Source organism: Jaculus jaculus, chromosome 2 (genome assembly GCF_020740685.1).
Source record: "Jaculus jaculus isolate mJacJac1 chromosome 2, mJacJac1.mat.Y.cur, whole genome shotgun sequence".
In the NCBI taxonomy this organism is placed as follows: domain Eukaryota; kingdom Metazoa; phylum Chordata; class Mammalia; order Rodentia; family Dipodidae; genus Jaculus; species Jaculus jaculus.
The window spans coordinates 151972936-151987719 of record NC_059103.1 but is presented as its reverse complement, the minus strand read 5'-3'; the positions used below and the strand labels follow the sequence as shown (position 1 = coordinate 151987719).

Sequence of the window (14784 nt, the reverse complement as noted above, 5' to 3'; positions counted from 1 at the left end):
CAAGAGAGCATACCCCACCACAGGCAAGTGCCTCAGATGCCACGTGGGCACGTTACACAAACATACACCACATACACATACATCACACCACACACACAAGCAAAAATAAAAAATAAAAAGCTAGTGTACTAAGAATGGATAGTCTAACATTTAGAAACTAGTTGTATTTTGTTTCTTTTTTATACTTTTTCATTTTTCATTTTAGAGAAAATGAGAGACAGAGAGAAAGAGTTGTCAGGGCCTCAGCCACTGAAATCAAACTCCAAATGCTTGAGTCACCTAGTGGGCATGTGAAACCTTGTGCTTGCCTCACCTTTGTGCATCTGGCTAACGTGGGATCTGGAGAGTCAAACATGAGTCCTTAGGCTTCATAGGCAAGCACCTTAACCATTAAGCCATCTTTCCAGAATATAATTGTATTGTTAACTTGAAATTATTTCAAGGGCCAAAATTACTTAAGATGAAATTAGGTCTAGAAAGATGGGTCATCAATTAAAGGCTGAGTCCAATCTTCCTCAGTACCTGTGTATAGCTAGATGGAAAGTGACACACATGTCTGTGTTTCCAATGCACCTACGATAACAGGAGATGGAGCCAGAAGAACGTGGATGCTCACATGTAGCAACAATAAGAGACCCTGTCTAGAAGATGGGGAAAGCTGAGAAGAAACACCCAAGGTTGTCCTCTCACCCTGTCACACATACTGTGGCACACACATATGCATACACACACATGCATATATATACATACAAGGAAATAATAAAATAGGATAAAAGATAAGTGATATATCTTGAAAATAAATAATGAATGTAAACCATTTGATATTATGAATGTAAATAATTTGATATTAATAAAAAAGAACAAATTATATAAGCACACAGAAAGATATTAATTTCTTGCTGATTTGACAGGCAATACAAATACTGATTAAGATAACATGAAGTTCATAATATGCTACTACCAAAGGGACATTTACAGCAAAGTAAGTAATGAGTATAGTGTTGCAAGTTGAAATTGGTCACTGCTTGAGTAAATTGGAAATTCTCTGAAATCCTATAATGTGTTATCTAAAAAGTAATCAGACTATGCATTCAAAAACATAGGAAAGTTACCAGGCCCACACCTTTCATCCTAGCACTTAGGAGGCAAAGGTAGGAGGATTGCTATGGGTTCAAGGACAGCTCAAGACTACATAGTGAATTCCAGGTCAGCCTCAGCTAGAGTGAGACCCTACCTGAAAAAACAAAAGCAAAAAAAAAAAAAAAAAGTAGAAAATTATTATAGTATGCATCAAATATTTAATAATTTGAAAATTATATAATTTTTGGCATTTGTAATGTTTCAGATATGCCAGCTTTTTAAAATTTGTAATTTACTGCCTTTTAGCATTCTAAATGAATGTTCATTTTGTAGCTAAGTCTGTCATTATTTTCTGTAATTTTTATTGTTTTTCATAGAAAAACTTCCAGATTGTATTTGGACCTCTCAAGATCTGAATTCTCCCCTGCATAGGGAAGCGATGAAGGGTCAAAAGTAGGATATGATGAGTTCTCAGTGCTAGTTGGATCCTAGTCACACCAACTGACCAAGCTCCTGTGGCCTATTGGGCAGTGGAGGGTGGGGCTCCCTTCCACGTCCCTGCATTCTCTTCCATGTTTACTGTCATCATGAGTACTGTTACCACAACAGGTGGCTGCTGAGCCTGAACTAAGTGCCCACTGCAGAGCAGTGGGAGGGCAGTTGAAGCAGGTTAAAGGCTAGCACAATGATGAGAGCCAAAGAGAGACAGGAGACATTAACCTTGAGCATAGAAATGAGTTTGGGCAGGGCAGGGCAGCGCCATGCTCAGGCCTCCAAGAGTAAGTTGCCATAGATCTCATAGTGCACAGTGATGACCAGAGAGTTTCTGTGTAAACACAGGAGCTACTTAAGCTGAGTTTGCATAACTGTGCTAGATTTTATTGTGTGGAGTGGCTAAAGCAAAAGGATGCTGGTGGAAACTCTGGCGCAAACCCCTTGATTCCTTCCTTCAAAATATTATTACCTATAGGTTATATTTATTGCCGAATTATTTAGCTTTTGGTTTGTTAATCCCTCAAAGAGCACCACAAGGGCTGGAGAAATGGCTCAATAGCTAAGGTGTTTGCCTGCAATGCCAAAGGATCCTGGTTCAATTCCCCAGTACCCACAAAAAGCCAGATGCACAAGATGGCGCATGCATCTGGAGTTTAGTGGCAGTATCTAGAGGCCCTCATGCACCCATTTTCTTTCTCTGTATATATCTACCTCTCTGTCTCTCTTTCTCTTTTTCATAAAATAAATTTTAAAAAATAAATTAAAACTTTTAAGTATGTATAAACCCAAAACTAAATGGAACTTCATCTGATTGAAAAGGTAAGATCAAAATTTGTAATGGATACTTGGGAGATGTTTGTGGCTCATGAAACTTTCCTGTTCTTTCTGTAGTAAATAAAATACTTCACACCATCACTGAACTCACATGTGTGTATGCATACACACACACACACACACACACACACACACACACACACACACACAGTACAGTGCAGGCTGATACAAAGAACAAGACATGGATAATTAAGCTTTTGATCAAAGCTCACTGAGCTGGACCCAAATCATTCTATTATGGTGGCAATATATGGAAAATGCTTCAGGATGGACAAGGCTAATAGGAATGACTAGAAGGAAAATAGCCTGTTTGTTTGTTTGTTTGTTTTGTTTTGTTTTAAAACAGAAGTAGAATCAATAACTACCCAAGAAAAGGAGCAGGACATGGAAACTATGCCATGGAGAGAATGGAGATTAATAGCTTATGTCTTCCTGCAGGATACTATTGAAAAACAGGTTAAATTTTATCTTCAGGGGCTGACATCTTTAATTAATTTATAGTAACATGCTAGTGCATGTGGGAGGAAAAGTCCATGATATGAAATGAATTGCAGCCATACTGGAAAAAGAAAGAGAAGGAGAAAAAGAGAGAGAGAAGGAAGGAAGGAAGGGAAGGAGGGGGGAGGGAGGGAAGGACAAACTGAGGAAGGTAGAAAAGCCATTATATCAGTTGAAGGCACACTTGAATCTGTAGTTTTACTGAAAATCAGCTTAGCCTATATCCTGTCACTTACGATCCATTTTAAAATATTTCTAAGCCATGGATATCTTTAAACAAGCAGTCCTCCACTCTTATTTATGTATCAAAAGCCTCAAAAACTTACTTTCCAAAACTGATTAAGATTTGACTGGAGCTCCTACTTTTGAGAAGCAAGATTTCAAGGAGAGCTTAGCCGACATCTTGGAAGTTGTAAAGCCGGTTGAGATTTTCCCAACAGGAGCCAGACTCTACCTTGGAACTTCACAAGTCATTGTCTCGGACACTAATAAGCTGCAGTGGTTAAGAGCTAATCACCCAGCAGGCTGCTGTAGGTCAGGGAGACAGCCCAGCTTGCGGCAGCAGAGGAGAGAAGAGGAAAAGGTAGTTTTCTTCTCTTTGTAAGGAACAGGAGCAGTAGTAGGAGAGACTCCTGGATTCTCTTGTATCACAGATGTCTCGGGGCTGGCTTGTCACTTCGCCAGAGTGAGATGCCCATGGAAAAGCTCAGGCTTCACATCAAAGGTAAAGAAGCTGTCACCGCATCTGTGCCCGTTCCCCAGAACTGGGGAGCGCAGCCAAGGACTGAACCCACATAAGAAGAGATTTGGCGTTTCCAAAGTGAGGACCATGGTCCATATGGCCCTCGCAGAGCACCAGATGGCCCGGGCGGCCTACTGTGCTGCTGGCCAGCAGCCGTCTGCGTGTGCCCACTGAGCCGCCAGAGGAGGCTTGCAACCCGCTCGAGCAAAGAAAAGTGATGGTTTTCATATGCATGCCTCTTTGTTGTTGTTGTGTATTCAATTCAAAAAGTGAAATTAAAAGACAGGAAGGCAAGATGGGAGAGGTAGTCTCTTGAGAAAAGAGTCATTGGTGCCAAGAGCCCAAGGCAACAGCTCTAAACTGGAACTCTCACATCACCAGCATAGCAGCTAATGCTTGTGCGGTGCTTTCCAGTGTGCCTTTCCAATGTCACAGCTTACGGGAAAGATTCTCATTCTGTGATGCTTTACAGATAGGAAACAGGGCCCATAGGCAATGGTCATGTGTTCTAAGTACAACCGCTGAGCTCTTTCTGGACTTCAGAGTTCATGCTTAGCTTTCTTTTCCTCTCCGATGTGTGTGTTTGTTTAAAAGCACATCTCCACTCAATCACACGTATAGAGCCGGGAAATGAGCTTGTCATTCATTCAGCAAATGTGAAGTCTGCAGAGTGCCAGGCACTCGCCAGCAATGCTGTACAGCTACTTGAAGACTGAGGATCTACAAGGGCATGCAACCCAGTGAGGTGAGGCTTTGTTTGGTTTTCTTGTTATTGTTGCTTTGAGATTTGGATTCATTCTGCAGGCCTGGATAGTCAGGTACTCTCTATATAGCTCCAGGCTGGCCTTGGCCTCTGTAATTCTCTTGTATCAGCCCCTCTAATTCTTTTGTTGTTGTTTTTGAGGTAGGGTCTCATTGTAGTCCCAGGCTGGCCTTGAACTCATAGTGATCCTCCTACATCTGGCCCTTGAGTGCTGGGATTAAAGGTGTGCACTATCAGGTGGGGGTTGTTTTTTGTTTGTTTCTTAATTCTTGATTTCAGGTATCAGGCACCATAACTACCAAGCCAGTGATTTATGAAAATAAAATTTTCAAGAAAATAAATAGGTTTTCAAAAGTAAAATATGGCAGCCAGGGGCTGGAGAGATGGCTTAGCACTTAAAGCATATGCCTGCACAGCCTAAGGACTCAGGTTCAATTTTCCAGGTCCCACATAAGCCAAATGCACAGGGTGGCATGGTGCATCTGGAGTTTGTTTGCAATGGTGAGAGGCCTTGGCGTGCCCATTCTCATTTTCTCTTTTTCTCTCTCTCTGTCTGTAATAAATAAATAAAAATAAAAAATATATGGCAGCCAGGTGTGGTGACACAAGCCTTTAATCCCAGCACTTGGGAGGCAGAGGTAGGAGGATCGCCATGAGCTCAAGACCAGCCTGAGAATACATAGTGAGCTCCAGGTCAGCCTGGACTAGAGTGAGACCCTACCTCGAAAAACCAAAAATAAATAAATAAATAAAATAAGGCGCGCGCGCGCGCGCATGTGTGTGTTATATTGTGTGATACATAATAAAAATGCAGGAATAGGTTCTTCTAGAGAATTGCCTTTCACTTTTCTTGTGAGGTGCTATTCCAAACAGAACAGTCCCAGTCATAGTGCCAATTCTGTGATTGTTGTCAACTGTGCCCTGATGTCTCCTGTTCCCACAAAAAGGAATCACGTCCTTCTCCCCCCAACAGGCTGAGCACAGCCTTGCTCAGGCCCTTTGATAAACTCTTCCTGCTACCTAGAATCCATCACCCTCACCTAAATCCTTCTTGTTCAACAGGAATGCGCACTTCTGCCACAAACCCACCTCTGCCCTTTGCGCATGGACCATAGCAAGTACTCCTCCCTCCCTGCAGACTCCCAGGACGTTTTGTCCTTGCCTCTGGGAACTGTTGGTGCTTTTATCAGGGTTGTGATTTCATCCTGGTTTTACTGACCCTTCCTGACTCAGAGCATTTTTATGAGGAGGCATTTAGTCTTTCTGTATCCTAGGACGTGGCAATGTACTCTTATGACTGAACAAATTCTTTACATTCCAACCAGCTTGGTTTTGAAGGCCAAATTATGCTGGATTTCAAGAAGGAAGGCCAGTATGTAGGACCAAACAGAGATGAAAACCTTTCCTTAGGAACACTTTAGCAGACACATACTAAAAGCTAACAGGCAGGCACCACTAGTTAGGAATTTTTGCAGCCTAGTTAGTGAAATTTGCTTCCCCCCCCCCCCCCAGAATGGCAGTGATTTTTCTGTCCACCCAAACCAAAGCTAAAACTCTTCCTACCTCTCAGCCTGATCTCTCCCAAATGGGCCTCTGACTTTTGGTCTGCACTATACTGTAAACCACCACATCCAGACTCCAATGCAATCCTTCTACAGTATGAGTCCAGAGGAGCAACTGAATTAAGAGGCTGGGCTTTGCAGACAGCAATGCTGTTTGGGTTCCTTTACTTATTGCTGTAATCAAATGCCTGATGGCAGCAAAATAGGGAAGAGAACTTTATCTTGGCTCATGGTTTAAAGGGACACAGTCCATCCCAGAAGGGAAGCAGGAGTGGGCAGCTCCATGATGGTAGGAACGTAACACAAGTGCTTGCTCGCATCACAGAAAACCAGGAAGCAGAGAGAGAATGTCGTCAGTGCTGGGATGGCTCTCTCTATTTCCCTTTTTATATAGTCTGAGACTCCAGCCACAGAATGGTACTTCCACAGTATGCCTTTTTTCTTCAGTTAACACTCTCTAGAAGCCCCCTCAAAGGTAATTCCAAACCCTGTCAAATTGACAGTGAGGATTAACTGCCACACATGTCACATTTGATACCAGTTTGTCCACTGACTAGCTATTTGATCTTGAACAAACTACCAAACTGCAAGCTTCACGTTCTTCTTTCATATTCTCCAAGAAAATAACTATACCCTCTCACCACTTTTGTAGTCAAAAGTTCTCATGTGAAATATTGAAGTACCATGCCTGATATAGAGTAGTCTCTGCTTTTTTTAAAAAAAAAAAAAATATTTATTTTGGTTTTTCGAGGTAGGGTCTCACTCTAGCTCAAGCTGACCTGGAATTCACTATGCAGGTTCATGGTGGCCTCGAACTCACGGTGATCCTCCTACCTCTGCCTCCCGAGTGCTGGGATTAAAGGCGTGCACCACCATCCCCGGCTTGTCTCTGCTTTTTGATGCTATTGTTTTAGAGTCATTCCTTTGGGAAGTGAGAAAAGCTAAAGAAAAAAAGCCTCAGCTTTTAATAGGTTTCTATATAAAATACACAATTACTATCTTGGCCTGTAAAACTCCTCGGGCCCTCCAAATCTCACCTCTTTCTATCTCCACAACCTGACTTCCAGTTTCTTTCTTCCGTGGAGGATAATTCTTCAGCCACAAAGGGACTTTTAAGTTTCTCCTTATGTGAGAGTTTGAATATAAAATATCCCCCATAGTTTCATGTGTTTGTGCTGAACCTCAGCCTTAATTCCCAGCTGCTGGTGCTGTTTGGGAAATTTGTGGAGCCTTTGGGAGGTGCCTGGCTGGGAGAGGCGTGTCCCTCGGGTCAGGAGTGGCTGTTGTAGCTCAGCCCCGCTTGCTGCGCTCTCCCCGCTTCCTCCCTGCTGAGGGGAAGCTGCGTTGCCTAGTTGTCTGCTCCGCTCATACTCTCCCCATCCATGACGAACCATTTCCTCAAAACTGTCAGCTGGGCTGGGTGTGGTGGTGCATGCCTTTAATCCCAGCACTCCGGAGGCAGAGGTAGGAGGATTGGTGTGAGTTCGAGGCCACCCTGAGACTCCATAGTGAATTCCAGGTCAGCCTGGGCTAGAGTGAGACCCTACCTCAAAAAACCAAGAAAAGAAACAAAAACAAAAAAAACCCTGTCAGCTGGAAATTTCCTTTCGTAAGCTGTTTTGTTCCAGCAATGAGACTATGACTGATATACCATGTCACACAAAATACTGTGTTAGCTTTTCTCTCTCTCTCTCTCTCTCTCCCCCTCTCTCTCTCCCTCCCTCCCTCCCTCCCTCTCCCTCTCCCTCTCTCTCTCTCTCTCTCTCTCTCTCTCTCTCTCTCTCTCTGGAATCTTCTGATGCTAATCTGTTAAACTTCAACCATCATTCAAAACTCAAGTACAAGCTCTTCTTGTGATGCTTGGCTGGCAACCCTACACAGAATTAACTCTTCCTTTTTATTCTCTAAGTTGGCATGATCTCAGTTCTATTAAGGCAATTTTCCTATGGCATTGTCATTGTTTCTCCTATAAATTTTTTTACAATGGTGTATTATAACCAGGTACATATCTATAATCCCAGCACCCAGAGGTTTGAAGCAGGAAAATTGTGAATTCCAGAACAACCTAAGCTGTACAGTACACACATGAAATCCTATCTATAGGCAAAAATGTTTTATTATTCTTGGGATAATAAACACCTAGCAATGGTATCTTACATAGAGCAAATGTCCATTCATATTTTGTAAGATAAGTGAATTAATGGATAAGTGAATAAATTCATGAACCACAGGAATTATTCTTTGTGGAAGACAGTCAGATACATGTATCAGGCTCGAATTCTGGGGCAGTACATCCCATCCAGACCTCTCATCAATAGCCTGCTTGTGTCTGGAGTAGTTACTTTCTCATTGCTTGGAGAAAACACCTGACCAGAAACAACCTATAGAAGGAAAGGGTTTACCTCAGGCTTAGAGTTCTGGGAGGAAGTTTCTTCATGGAGAGGAAAGCACAACAGGCAAGAGGCAGCAAGAGGGAGAAAGCTATGAGCATCCAGTGGGGCTGGGCTAATAAACCTCAAGGTCTTCCCCAGTGACAAACCTCCTTCAAGGCTCCATCTCCCAAACGCTCCACCAGCCAGGGATTAAGTAGGAGGCTGAACCACAGGGGCATTTTCCATTCCAACCTCCACAGTTTCAAATGTTCAAATTAAGATCACAGTAGGACACCTGAAGCTGAACCCCGCTTGGCAGAGCAGCATAAGAATCTGGCGCTTGAGTTGGGAGTTAAAGATTGTGAAGAATAAAATGCAGGAGAGGAACTTTAGAAAGATGAGGCAGAGCATTAAAATGCACACCGAGTGATGAGCTGTCTGCTGTGATGGGAACATTCGGCGTGAGGTGAAAGACAGTTGGAAAGAAGCAAGTGTAATTGAGATAATGCATTTGTTGGCAGCATACAGCAAAAGCCTAAATAAACTTGATTTTCGGCCAAGCTTTCAATATTACACTCTTCATTTATTCTGAAATACTCATAGATTTCCATAACTTGATTTCCCATGCTTTGGCCTATTCTCTAAGCTCTGGGTTTGTACAATTAGACTAATGATTATAGATATAACCTCATTGATTTTTTTTTCAGGATTCACCTGTGTCAATCAGTTTGCTATGCATTTTCTACACATTATGTCACATAAACTTCATGAAAAACCATAGGAGGTAAGTCCTTATCTCCATTATACAGATTGATTAACCTAGTTACATAAACAGCCAATGATTTCCCTCAAAGTCACACGGATGGCAGATAGGGATGAAAGGACATGAAGACAAAAACTAATCCCATGACATTAAAGCAGAATTAATTCTCATCTCTCACAAAAAACGCCAGCTGTAGTTCACAAGAATGCCAGTAGATGGCAGAAACAGCCCATTTTGGAGAAGGTTTGAACTGGGTGCGGCACATAAAGCCATGGCCCTTACCAGTGCTTACAAATGGCTGTTTCCCTTCAAGTTTAAATTTGGTGTGAAAGAACATTCCTCCTTGAGTAGTTAAGCTTTAAATGGAAACAGTTCCATTCCTCAAAGTTCAACCTCACAAATATCTATTGGAAAGAGGTGTGTGTCTCTCCCCACGGCTCCCTTCACAGAGGAGAGGGCTGTAATTCTAGCTTACTACATTAATGAGAACTCTGGTCTCTCATGACCATTCTTCTTCTCCACCATCTGCTGCAGTAAATCTAGAATGGTCCATCTGGTTTAGGAGATGAACACTCGCCATAGTACCAGAGGGGATTTGTTTTAAGACTGAATGCCTACCTCAGAGGTGACTTTGACCTTGTTGGTTTTTAAAATACTATAGAGAAGTTACATTAAATAGGTACAGATGTGAGATACAAATATTTTACAATACACTTGCCAGACAGTAAGCTGTTGAGGACCTGATTCTATCCTGTCCTCCCTGACGCTGTTCCTCAGAGGGGCTGAAGCCAAAACTCAACGAACTCTAGTAGCTAGCACTGACTGACAAGTTCACCACCCAATCTCTCACCCAACTGCGTGCTGCAGACAGACCAAATTCTTAGTTAAAATGCCAACTCGCGCTGTGCTGAGGACAGGGCAGAAGAGCCCTTAGAGGCACTTAACCTGCAATGCTGGCCTGGCTTCAGTTGCTCACATAAAGTGTGGCCCATGCATTTGGAGTTCACTTTGCAGTGGCAAGAGGCCCTGGTGTGCCCATACTCTCTCTCAAATAAATAAATAATTTCTTTTTCAAAAGCTGTAGGCTCTAGCCAAGTTACCACACAGTGGGAATTTTGTGAAAATGAGTTCATGATAGGGACATGTCATGTACAGGATACATCAGACTGAGTCACATCAAGTTCAGGTCACAACTTAGCCACACAAACCATGAGAGCCCTCCACTATGCATTGCTAGTTCTCAGAAAGGGCATAACCCTGCCACACACGACCCCCTTCTTCTACCATAAGCCCATCCCCCAATGCTGTTTGAAAGAACAACAACAAAAAAAATCCCAAGCAGAGAGCATGCCATCAGCGAATACAAAGAAGAGCTTGTGATGGCAGCATCTGAAATATGAGCGTTCAAAGCCACACTGGGTGAAACAGAAAGTGTGTCAGCCATTGTCGTCTGGCTAGAACACGCCCTAGGGGCTATCTCTTAACTGGAAACGGAAAAATGCACATTAGCTCTCCTTCTACTTAGCCTTTAAAAGAAAGAAATGTTCCCATCCTTGCTTCAGACTCCAGGGTTTATAGGCTCTATTTCTATGGCTGTGTATGCATCTGTTCATATGTATGTGTATATACACACATATATGTTGCCTCAGTGACATAAGATTAATAGAATATAAAATCCACCAGTTTAAGCATACATTTTTTTTATTTTTTATTAATTAGTTTTGTACTCAGTGAATACAGTCAATTTGGTACCATTAGACTCATCCATGTCCTACCCCCTCCCCTTGGCCCCTCCTTGTTGAGGTATATGGGTCATGCATTCTGGAGTTAGCCCACAGTTATGGGTAGGATAAATGTCTCTGCATATCATGACCCAACATGTGACTCTGCCACTTTTTCTGCCCCCTCTTCCACAAAATTTCCCTGAACCATGTTGGGTTCATGTTTGGTCTGCTTCAGTGATGAGGTGTTGGGGGCCTTTGAGGCTCTGGAAATCTGATTTGGTAGGAGTTGATTTTTCTGTGTTGATCTCCTTCACCCTTGTGCTGGTACCCGGTTCACCAAGAAAACAGCACCCTTGCTTGTTTTGCCAATTTTTCTTCGTTTCAGCCGGGGCCCTTTTGAGGTATGATGGGGTGGCTCTCTCCTTAGGATCTACATCTATCTGAAAAAGAGAAGCAGATTCTCCAATGGAGAGTAAGTTAGCACCAGCCAAATGAGATAACCCTTACTTTTTTATAGAGCGTTTAATAGGTGTAGGCCCTCTTGTAGCCCACCATTGGTGGTAGCTTGATAATGGAGAGTGGGCTTATGTCTGGATATGGTTCTGACTTGTTTCCCAGCTCCAGCTATGGGTCCTGTATCACTGAGGGGATCAGTTAGCCAAATCAAGAGTAGGTGGCTGTGTGCCACTATTGCACTTGTTTGAGCATCACTACAGGTTATTTGCTGCTAAGTAGGTTAGACCATGAGTTGCTTGGACAGATATTGGTCATTTTCCCCCAGTCACCCATGTGCCACCTTCTGGCACTAGACACGCTGGCTGTCTGGGGACTGACTCTCTTCCAGCTTCCAGCCACTAGCACACATTTTAATGAGCTTTCTTTCCCCCTTCTGTTGTATAACCACCACCAATGCTATGACATTTCTCAAGATTCCCAAATTTGCATATTACCTTGTATAAACAGTCCCCTTCTTCCCTCTTGGCTCAGGACCACACACTGTGTATTCTGTCATTATAATTCTTCTTTCTCTAGAGCATCATACAGGTTAGATCATGTGTCAGGGGATGAGGTATAGTCTTCTTTGCCTGGCTCTTTCTTTTTACTTAATGCAGTGATGTTTTATGTATCAAGTTTTTAAGTGACTGAACAATACCCCATTATATAGATAAATTACAATGTGTTTGTTCATTCACCATTGCAAATGTTTTTATGTTGTTGTTTTTTTCAGTTTTCCACCATCATGAGCTTCTGGAAGCATTCCAGTGCAAGTCTACGTGAGCCGTGTGTGCATTGTTCTCTGATGCATTTCTCAGAGTGGTATGCCAGGTCTTCTGGTCAGGACATGTGTCTCATGTTTAAGGACTCCACCCCACACTTTTCATTTTGCTGTCATAGTGAAAGACTAGTGGGCTCTCCCATGGAGCCTGGAGCCAAGGTCCCCTCTCCCACCTTTGCTGATATGCACTGCCACTTTCTCATTGTTGGCCTGTGGTCAGTATGATTTGAAGCACCTGAGCCTGAGAAGATGAAGCCATCATTGTCATCTGCTGCCACTTCACCCACTCTTCCCATGCACCCCTCGGGCTATGAGCCTCTCACTTCATACATCAGACCCATCACACCAGCAAGCAGTCACTGGGACCTGAGGTGTCATCAACTTGAGTAATAAAGCTGTCCTTAGCGTTTTTCTGCATGTGCTTCTCCCTTGGGAATGCCAAAGGAGAAGGGATGCCAGAGGCAAGACAGCATGAGCACCCCGAGTCCCGTGGCAAAGGCTCAGCAACACACCCCGTCGGCTGCCTTCCTGGCCCACATCCATATGCAGAAGTAGCCCACGGCACACCTCATGTGCAAATGTTGGCTACCATGCTGGAATTCTGGAAGCCAGAATTTGAACATCTCAAAGTACACTTAGAATTTGGAAATTACATATTGGAATGTGTAGGGCTGAGAAGAGAAACTTTCAATTAAATATTACATAAGAGAATTTGCCTTATTCCATTTAATTCATCCTTCTTGAGTATCTACTAAGTGCTGATGTGTTTAGCCAAGAAAGGAATACAGCAGACAGGTGTCATTTTGTGGGACACATTTTTCAGTAAACCAGAGAGATGTCCAGGTCGTCACTGAACACACAGATACACAAGCAAGCACACAGCGATGAATTCTGGGCAAAGAACCCAACAGGATGAGCTATGAACAGGGATGTAGAGAAGCCCTTCTTAACAAGTCAGTCACATGAAGTGATGGCTCTGTGCCTTCTGAGGCCAATGCAGCAGCTAGTGCAAAGGTTTTTGGTTTAGGAACTAACCCCAAGTTACAAACAGCAAGCTGCTGGGACAGAGCCTGGAGTAGCCCATAGGACAATGTTTGTGATGGTGTGGAAGCAGGTGAGACTTCCTCACCTGGGGCAAGGACCTCAGATGTGATTCTAAGTGCCATCTATGTGTCTCCAAACCTGAAGATGACATTGAAGGATGTGCAACCTTAGAGGAACCTCTGAAAACTGTTTTATCAGTGGACAAAATAACACGGCTGATCAGGAGCACTTGTGTTGCCTTGTAGAGGTGCTGTTTTCCTGGCCCCCTCAGCAATCCTCCACAGGGGTGTTAGCCAGCCATGGCCTCGTGTCCTCACAGATCTTCCTTCAGGTCTATTTATTTGTTTATCTACTGCAATGGTGGTGAATTTTTGTCTGTCTCTGATGTTATGCTAATGTATGCAAATGAATAATTATGTTTTTGAAACACTGTAGCCTTGAGTGACACACAATATCAATATGTGACATTTAAGCACTGGATCACAACATAAACAGCACAAAGACCATTTATTTTCATGGGACAGTAAATTCAAGACAGATTGCACTAAGCACAGCCAGCCATACTGGCCAAGAAGCAGAAGCCAGGTGCCCACCCTGGCCCCTTGAGACATTAGAGGAGTGGCTCAGATTAGGTTGACATTATCTTACAGTGTAGATTTCTTGACAACATTCCCATATTCAACAAAACATTACCATGCCTTAGATGTATCACTCAGAAGATTTTCTATAATTACTACAGAGTGCAGTAGGGTACTTTGTGGCTGGAAAGGACTGACTTGATTGAAACCCTTAGCAAAGAAATGTTATGACAGATGGATGCAATTTTAAATTAAAAGATAATTGAATCTAGGGCTGGAGAGATGGCTTAGCAAGTGAAGGCACTTGCCTGTGAAGCCTAAGAACTCAAGTTCGAATCTCCAGGTCCCACGTAGCCAGATGCACAGTGATGCAAGTGCCTAACGTCATACGCGTGCACACGGAGGTGCACATGTCCGGAGTTCACTTGTAGCAGCTGAAGGCACTGGCACACACCCATTCTCTTTCTCTCTCTCTCTCTCCTTTTGCCTCTCTCTCTCTCTCCTCTCTCTCCCTCAAAATAAATAATAAAAAGAACAGATAATTGAATCTATTCAGTATCTCCTATGAACCCTAAGTGATTATCATCATTATTATAGTGAATTATCAGTTTATATGGCTGAGCACTAAATTATGATGTAGCAGATGTATAAGCAGATCATTCTCATCTTAGAATGGTTGAACTTCAGGATTTTCTCTTTATGATACTGAGAACATGATACACATTCAGTAGACTTAGTAGAAACATTGCCTCAAAGTCCCATTCAGCCTTGAGACCAAAAGAGGAACAAGCTTCATGGTGTTAAATTGCTAAGCTGGATATTCAACAGGCTTAGTGGACAAAATGTATTTAAAAATATTTTTATTTTTAATTATTTTCAAACAGAGAAAGAGGGAGGAAAGGAGGAAGAGAGAAACACAGAGAGAGAATGGGCATCCCAGGGTCTGTTGCCATTGGAAAAGAACTCCAGACACATGTGCCACTTTATGTATCTGGCGCTATGTAGGAACTAGGTAATCAAACCTGGACTGTCAAGTTTTGCATACAGGCATTT

General features: G+C 42.8%; 1 long non-coding RNA gene across 1 annotated transcript; it reads left to right on the top strand.

Annotated features, from left to right (window-relative positions):
* The first annotated feature begins 4146 nt into the window (after positions 1-4146).
* LOC123458510 lies at positions 4147-12688 on the top strand. The gene is made up of 3 exons (XR_006635698.1): positions 4147-4394; positions 9054-9130; positions 12062-12688. It is a non-coding gene; the product is annotated as an uncharacterized LOC123458510 (long non-coding RNA).
* Positions 12689-14784: the final 2096 nt, after the last annotated feature.